The sequence below is a fragment of the Passer domesticus genome, chromosome 5 (assembly GCF_036417665.1).
Source record: "Passer domesticus isolate bPasDom1 chromosome 5, bPasDom1.hap1, whole genome shotgun sequence".
In the NCBI taxonomy this organism is placed as follows: Eukaryota; Metazoa; Chordata; class Aves; order Passeriformes; family Passeridae; genus Passer; species Passer domesticus.
Window position 1 is genome coordinate 33,622,153 of NC_087478.1, and position 8,433 is coordinate 33,630,585.

The following is an 8,433-nucleotide window of genomic DNA, read 5'->3' on the forward strand; positions in this document are numbered from 1 at the left end:
AAACAATGCCTACTAATACCTCAGGGTTTTGCTGCAGGGAGTTCAGTTTTGTGTTAAATTTAACTGCAAACACCCATTTTTACTACTCAGAGTAAATTTCCTTTTGGATTTCATACCATTGCTATCTGCTTTGAGCTTTAGCAAGGGGATGTGAGATGTGCAGGTGAAGAGTCAAGGCCCCAGATTTTTCCAGAAGGTTTTCTTTCCCTCTGAGGAATGATATGCTTCAGCTCAGCATGTCTCTTACCAGGGCAGGGGTATCTATTCTATAGCAGAGTAGGACAGAGATGGGCCAGGAAGACATGAAATACCTGCACCATTAAACCCATGGCCTGTCATGATACCAAAGAGAATGAAGTTTCCTCTGAGCCAGATCTGCTGTGACTTGGGCAGCTGATCACAAGCTCTATCTATGAATGGAGTTGTTCTCTAAATTACTGTAGGTGTTGTAAGGTTTTATTGGGCACCCTTTCTACAAACTAATGATTCTCAGTTTCTAGGCTGCTTGGGAGTCTGCTGCAACCTTGTGATTTTGCAATTTTAAACTTTAAGAAGCAATTTCTTTTTCTTCCTTTGGAGGGTCTTGGCTGCAAAAAAGTGACTTCCTGTCTTCCCAATTTACTTTGGTCAGTATTTTAGGAACTGATAATAGCCTTCTGATTTCTTCAGGCAAAAGAAAACTTGCACTAGCGACTTGTTGAGGTAACCTCATTGCTGGGAGGGTGCTGGTGAGCATTGCTTGGCTGGCTGCTGAAGGCTCATGGGCACTACTTAAAAAACAAACTATGAAAGTTACTGTGTGGGACAGGTTAATTGCCCTGTTTTTACCCTCATGACTGCACAGCTCTTACTTTCACTGGACTTTTGCCATCTCTTACTGCAGTGCACATAACAGCTGGGCTCTGGCTGCTGAAGTGACTGTAGTGATATTCAGTTCCTTCTCTCCCCCTGTAGGCTCCTGTGTTCCCATCTAGCTTCCCCCCTACAGTATCATGGCTGAAGCAGTACCAATTATCCTCTTGCCAGTTGTTTTATCACTTTTCTAGGTGATCTACTTGCTTTAAGGATCTGACTATTGCCTTGTCTCTTGGTAACTATAGTCCCAAAATTAAAATTCTTACCTTTAACTTCCAGAAATGTTCAGTGGGCTTGGGATCTCTCTGCTGGGTTTTGTGTTTCTCCTTCCTTCTGTGCCATCAGTTTTGTCCCCATACTTTCTCAGGTAAATCCCTCATTCAGGTCATTGTTTCCTACAAATACTAACTTAAGTCATCAAATGCTCAGCCATGCCACCAAATATATACTTTGTGAACTTTCATACCACAGTTTTGGGTTTTTGACATCTGTGCTTGTGGTGATCTTACTGACTTCAGCAGGTGCTCCAGGCAGTGCTGATGGGCCTCTGGGAATATAGAGCAGACCTCCAGGTGCTTTATCTGCACCTGATCCTGGGCACAGAGCACAAACTGGATGCTTCACAAGCAGAAAATACAAGAAAAAAAAAATAGAAGTGTTTAACAAAAGGAATGGAAAATCTGTGTTTCTGGTTCACTTTACTGTCCCTTAAGGATTTATTTTTGCATTAAGTCATGTGGTTATGTGTGTTTTTCAAGACAACAAAGAGTGACATGAAGGATCTCATTTAACCCATCTGTCTTGGCAAGGTTTAGTTTCCTTGCTTCTGTTCAGACAGCTACCAAGAACCACATCCCCTGTGTTTACTTATTTAAACTGAATTAGGTATGATGGTTACACAAATTTAAACAAAAATGGTCCGGGTATAGAAGAAGCAATAATGTTCTGTTTCTGGAGTAAGATATATGTAGAATTTTTTTTCAAAGTAGAAATAATTAAAAAAAATCAGAATCTGTCAAAGTCAAGCATATTAAAGCAGATGGCTGAAAGAAGACCCATATGCTGTACATAGTATACGATTTTCTTTCTCTTCCATGTCTGCCCTCTGAGAGATGAAAAACTACACGGGCTGAAACTGAAAACATCATTAAATGTTAATCTGCTGGGGCTTCCTTAGTGCTAGCGAGGTCAAGCTCTGCTGCAGAGCACGGTGACAGATGGAGCATCCTCTGTGCCATCGCTGCGTGCTGCCAAAGGCCGCGGCGAGACGCGCGGCGCTGCGCCAGTGCCTGCACCCTGCCCGCCTGCAGGGACACTGGGACACGGGCGTGGCGTGGGGACACCGAGCCAGGGAGATGGCCTTTAGATTAGGGCCGGTAATGAGCTTTCTGCCTCTGTGAGCATATTGTAACCTGCAGGCAGGAAAATGCGGTGCTTGAAAATGGTTTGTCCTGGCGTAGTGCTGAGCTGGGAGTCTCTAAATCCCTCTGAAGGGCAATGTCCCTGCTGAGCCTGGTCCCTGTGTTTTTTGCATTGCCTTGTATTAGAAAGTCTCAAGTCTTGGAGGCTTATCATGTCTGCAAAATGAAGTTGAAAGCTGAGTGACAGCCTTAAGGGCTTTTCACATAAACACATAAAGCTATGTGCAGCTTTGGCAGAAGAGCAGGGTTTTGTTTGGTCTCCAGATACACCTGCTTGTGACCAGGCTCCCTGCATTGCTGCACTTTTGGCATCACCACTTTGTAACTCACTAGCTGATTTAGTCATGAAGCTGCTGACAGGAAAACAAACCAGCTGAGTTCCTCCCTAAAGCTTTGGCTCAGCAAAAATGGAAACAATACCCAAATCAATGCCTGCCCCAGCTGCTTTTTGCCTAATGATTCCTTTGCAGTGGAGGAGCTGCGACTGCTCTCTGGGGCTGCCAGAGCAGACACCGTGCATTAGGACCTGTCTGCTCTCCTTCAGGAGGGAAATAGCATGAGCGCCAGTTCAATGTGACCTCCCCAATGGCATTGCACACAGTTGTCTGCAAGCCTCATCCTCTGGTACACTCTGCTGCAGTGTAAACCTGTGCCGTAAGGATGAGTGTTCAGCTACGAGGTGCTTTCCAGGCAGAAGTAAGTGGGCAAGCAGGCTAGAAGCCTCTCCAAAAATATTAGTGAGGTCTCTACAAATATTGCTGATGAGATCTGCAGCAGTGTAACTAGTGAGCCCTCACAACGTGTAAAAACTCTCCTAACATTTCCATCAAGGATTAGGGAAAGAAGAACAGCCCTCTTGGCTCCTTAGGAGAGGTCTTCTGATGTCTGCTGCAGGTTAATGGTGGTCCTTATCACAGTTTCCATTAGTATGAACTTCACTTTTGGGAATCTGGGCAGGGCAGCTCATGTCAGCCCAAGTATTGAATGGAATCATGCATCATTTCCTGGGTGAACCAAGTCAAACATCAGTTCCCACACCACTGAGTGGTTCACTGGAAGTTTTCTTCTCACTTGCATTGCCTGCATCTGAGCTCTGAGCCAGAGAGTGCATCAAGGTGACTTCTGTGGGGCACAAGGGCCCCTGGGAGCCACCTCAATCCTCCATGAGAAAAGCCATTCCCAATACTGACCATTAGCCTCGCCTGCAAGGAACAGCAGCCTTCTCTGCTTTCCATATTTTTGGTGCTTTTTTCTTTGTTAATTAGAATTGGTGTTATTTTGGCCCATTCTTTGTTGCTTTTCTTAATGAGCTCCCCTAAAGAACCTTGTTTAAGCAAACAAAATTTGAAGTGTAAACTTTAGAAATATCTAACACACATGTATTTTTGGCAGGATTGAAGCACAGAAAAGAGGGAACAGCTAAACTGGCAGATGGAAAAGGGTACAGCTGAGGGAATTTATCCATGAAGGGGCCTCTTTTAACATGTGAGGCTGCTTTGTACTCACTACCTTTGCTTTCATTTGGATTATAATGTCAAAATAACTAAAATACCTGAAGCACAGACAGTCATACTTGAAGGAAATGACACATTTATGACAAATTAACCACTTTCCTACTTGAGGAGGAAGTACCTTAGGCACAAGCTAGATGGTGCTAGAGCATATGGCTAAGATGCTCTTCATCTAACGGCTGTGTGAAATTAAAATATGATAATCAAAACAGACTTTACTAAGGGAATCTCTGCAGTGTTAAAGGCTTTTTAACACCTGGTTTTGTCTGCTGTTTTTGTTCTGACTATACAAAAGTTGTTTCTGCATCCCTGAGCCTCTCAAAATGCCCTGTCAAATATATTAACTTATGGAAAACACTCTTTGATATTCTTATTTTGAACTGATTAATACAGACAACCCTTCTCTGTGATTTGAATTAAGGTTGGTTTTGTCTCTCTCTTTCACTTCTCTCTTTGCATTACATTAGGAGAGCAGTCAGACATTCTGCCAAAGGGCAGTGCTGCTCGGCATGGAGCTTACAAAGAAAGATGTGCATTGTGGAGTAAGTGTTCAAGAGCATTTGTGGGACTGAAGGGCATAATTCCCATTGAAAACCACTGGGAGCTGTACTTAGGAGTTTCCTATGCTGCAGTGCTTCACCCGCATGCTTATGCCTGTACTTCCCCTGCTCAAACTCAGGGGAAAAAAACCCCATGGCTGTGATTTAAATGAATAAGTGATTTTTAGAAGTTTTGACATGCTCACAATATGAATTAGTTTGACCTGAGGAATGAAAGAATGTCACTCTTTCAGCTGTAACTACAGTCAAAAATTTGTGACCATAAATGTAGTCAGAGGATCTAATAATGCCTCTGGGGCCTGTGCTGCTGCTGTGCATTTTGATAGCACTTCAGGGTTATTTACCCCATGCAACAGAGCCCAGAGTGCCATTGATTGGAAGCATGCATTTGCTTCAGAGCAGAAAGGAGAGGGAAAAAGTACCATGCAAGTTGAACAATTATATATATTTTTTGTTGTTATTATTATTATTATTATTTTACAGATTTTGAAGTACAAGATCTTTGCACCTTTTAAAGCACAGTCTATGAAGGGTTTAAGGTGCATATAACTTCATCCATGTAAGAAGCTGAACAGAAAACAAAGAAACCATTCACTTAGGTAAAAATCCCATGTGATTTAAGATTTCATACTTACTACATTTTTTTGTAGTTGTACAACTTTATCAGCATGTGGCAGACACAGCAATGTCCCTACACTGAATTGTGATGTGATGTGACGTGATGAACAAAGCACTGTATGGTGAGTCAGGAGGCATTTCTCCAGGCTCTTCCCTTGACTTGCCATAAGATATTCTGCAGGACTTCGTCCCTGCTATTCTTCACTTACAAAGCGTTATAAAAATGTTTTCGTAGCCACATAGAGTGCTGTGACATGCATGGGTCACTGAGTGTAGGAAAAGGAGTAAAACTGGAAAGGCTGAGTATGTTCAATGCATGCAAATACGCCCGGAGGTTAATAATTTAATTGGCAGAGTGCCCTATTTTTCTGGCTAATGGGCCTGTTTAGTGAGCTCCTGCAGTGCCTGACATACTGGCCCACTGCTGTTCAGACACAGTTGTACATCTGGTGAACTCAGCTGTGCTGCTTCATCTCTCGAACCCCTTTAGTGAGTGTGTCAGAGCTGAGGTGATGCCTAAGTTCTCAGCCAAAGAGCTGTGCTTTTGTCTGAGGCTTGAGGTGGTGCTGGAAGCGGTCCTTTTGCAGTGTTTGAGGTGATGGGTGGGCACAGAGTGAAGCTGCTGTGATGTGTGGAAGAAATGTCGGTGGCAGAGCACTGGTGCTGCTCTGTGAGCTGCACACATGGGAATATAGGTCAGTGAAACTTCCAGGGGGGCTGCACAGCTGCAAAGGGCATATTTACACACACAGGGTGCAGATGGCAGGCTTGAGCTAGACAAGCTGCTGCTGAGCAGCCTGGTGTGTCCCTGGGGAGGGAATGTCAACATCTCTGTCCAAGCCTGGTCCTCACAAATACCAGCAGTGCTTTGGGCCAGAGCAGGCCTGAGGCTGGCAGGGCTATTTTGTCTCCGGAGAGGGGTGTCATCTGCGACACAGGACTGTGGGGCACTAGAATTGCCAGGGTCCCATGGCTTCCCTGGCAGGACTATGTGCCTGGTTCTTGGAATTTCACTGAGCTTCGCCACAGTGAATGTGAGCAAGGTGAGGCTTGGGGGTCAGAGCAGGTATTGTCTGTGTTTTCCAGCTGTATCAACTGATCTGACAGACACGGGCTTGGATCCACAAGCACTATGTCATGCCTGAAGCAGTGGCAGCCAGTTTTGCTCTTTTGCAAGCCAAAACAGCTTCACTTGCATCATCGGGTGAAGTATTTACAAGTTTGTAGTATGAGGTGTCCCAGGTTTCACGGTCCTTTACTGCTTACATGTGTGTGCAGCTTCTTGTAAAACTTCTTTACCCTTTGCTGCTTGTATTTATTTGACTGCCATGATTACCCTGGTACCAACAGAAGCTGATGGATGAAGGGATTGAGAGCAGCCCTGTGGAGAAGGGCTTATGGGGGCTGTTCATGAGAGGCAGGGTATGTGCCAACAGCGTGTGCCTGAAGCCCCAAAAGGCAAATACATCCAAGGCAGCATAGCCAGCAGAGCCAGGGAGGGGATTCTGCCCCTCTGCTCTGGTGACACCCCACCTGGAACACTGCATCCAGCTCTGGGGTCCCCAGCACAGAAAATACATGGACCTGTTAGAGGAAGTCCAGATTACAGACATGAAAATCATCAGAGAGCCTGAGCAGCTCTGCTATGAGGAACAGCTGAGAGAGCTGGAGTTGTTCATCTGGGACAAAAGAAGCCTTCAAAGTCCAGGGAGACCTTACTGCAGCTCTGCAATACCTATAGAGGGCTTATAAGCAGGATGGGGACAAACTGTTTGGTAGGACCTGTAAGACAAGATGTAATGCTTTTAACCTGAAGAAGGTCTTTATGATAAGGGTGATGAAACTAGAACAGTCTCTGTTGCCCAAGTTTGGAAGGCACATGCAGCTCAATAGGGAGTCCCTCTGTCTCTTAAGAATGTTGAAAGTTTTTGGTTTGAATGTTATATGACTCTAGCCAAGCAGATGTTTAGCTGAGACTTGCCTTACTCTGTTGTTCTGTCTCCTCTGCAAACATGGAAAGCACAGTACCTTGAGTCTTTCTGGAGAAGAAATTGACGCTGTGGGGAAAAGAGTTTGCTGATCCTGGAAGCCAGATATTCTCACTTGTCATTCAGTGTGTCTCCCTGTCCATCTCAGAGTAAAGCTGCAAGGCTGTATTCAGTGGCAGCCTTTCTGAGCTTTTTGCCTATTCTGGTTTATAAAATAAGTTCAATAAAACCTATTCTATATGTTTATTTTACCAGAAAACCTATTTGTTTGTGATACCACAACTGAGCATGTTCATGGATATTTAATCCCATCCAGGATAAGGCAGAGATTTGCTGTACAGGGAATTTTAAGTCTAATGTTAGTTCTGCCTTAGCCTGGATTATGCAAGTGCTGACAAAAACTAATTTGATGGTTTATTCCTGCTGAACAACTCAGTGTTTTCCTTTAGGGATTCTAAGATTGTTCTTACCTAGTAATTAATTAAATTTTAATCACGTTTTTGCCAAAAGCAGTATATTTGGCTTGCAAGGGGGGGAGATCCCTCTGTATCTGTCTGTCCCTCCTCCTCCTCCTCCCACTCACATTTGCCGTGTCAGTTTTTCAATCTCTGACTGTGCAAACTGATACCTGGATCCGCTGTGCTGGAACAATCCCTGTGCTGCATCCTGCCAGGAGTTGTTTTGTTTTGCGCCCCTGGCATCCAGAGGAGGTTTTCCTTCCCGGGAATGACACGCTTTCTCTGCCAGGAGCCTGGGATGCACAGTGTGACTGGCACAGGGCCATCGTGTGCAGTACCCACCTGCTGCCAAGCGGGGACATGCGGCTGACATCAAAGGGCTCCAGGCAGGAGGCCCTGGGGAGAGAGCTCCTGCTTTTCATCCTTCCCTAGGGATTTCCTGGCGGAGTTACCTTGAGTAAATTACTGCTGTCCTGTAATAGCCAGCCTGGAAAACTGTACGTGTGTGACAGAAACTTGCAGGGAAACTTGCTAGATTTAGAAAAAGTTAGTATGTAATGCAGTGTGCAGATGTATTTGTGTATATTGTCCTGTTGTGTAATTAATCCCATATGTATCCTACTCCGGATTCTGGTATCATATTTGTCTTTCCAGGGCTTGAGTCCTTTCTTTGTTCTCTCCAAATCCACAGAATCACAGAATTAACTAGGTTAGAAAAGACCTTTGAGATCATCAAGTCCAACCTATGACATAACCACCTTCTCAACCAGACCACGGCACTGAGTGCCACATCCAGTCTTCCCTTAAACACCTCCAGGCATGATGACTCCACCACCGCCCTGGACAGCACATTCCAATGCCCAGTCACCCTTTCTGTGAAGAATTTCTTCCTGATGTCCAATCTAAACTTCTTCTGGTGTGGCTTAAGACTGTGTCCTCTTGTTCTGTTGTTGGTTGCCTGGGAGAAGAGACCAACTCCCACCTGGACACAACCTCAAGTCAGGTGGTTGTAGAGAGTGGTA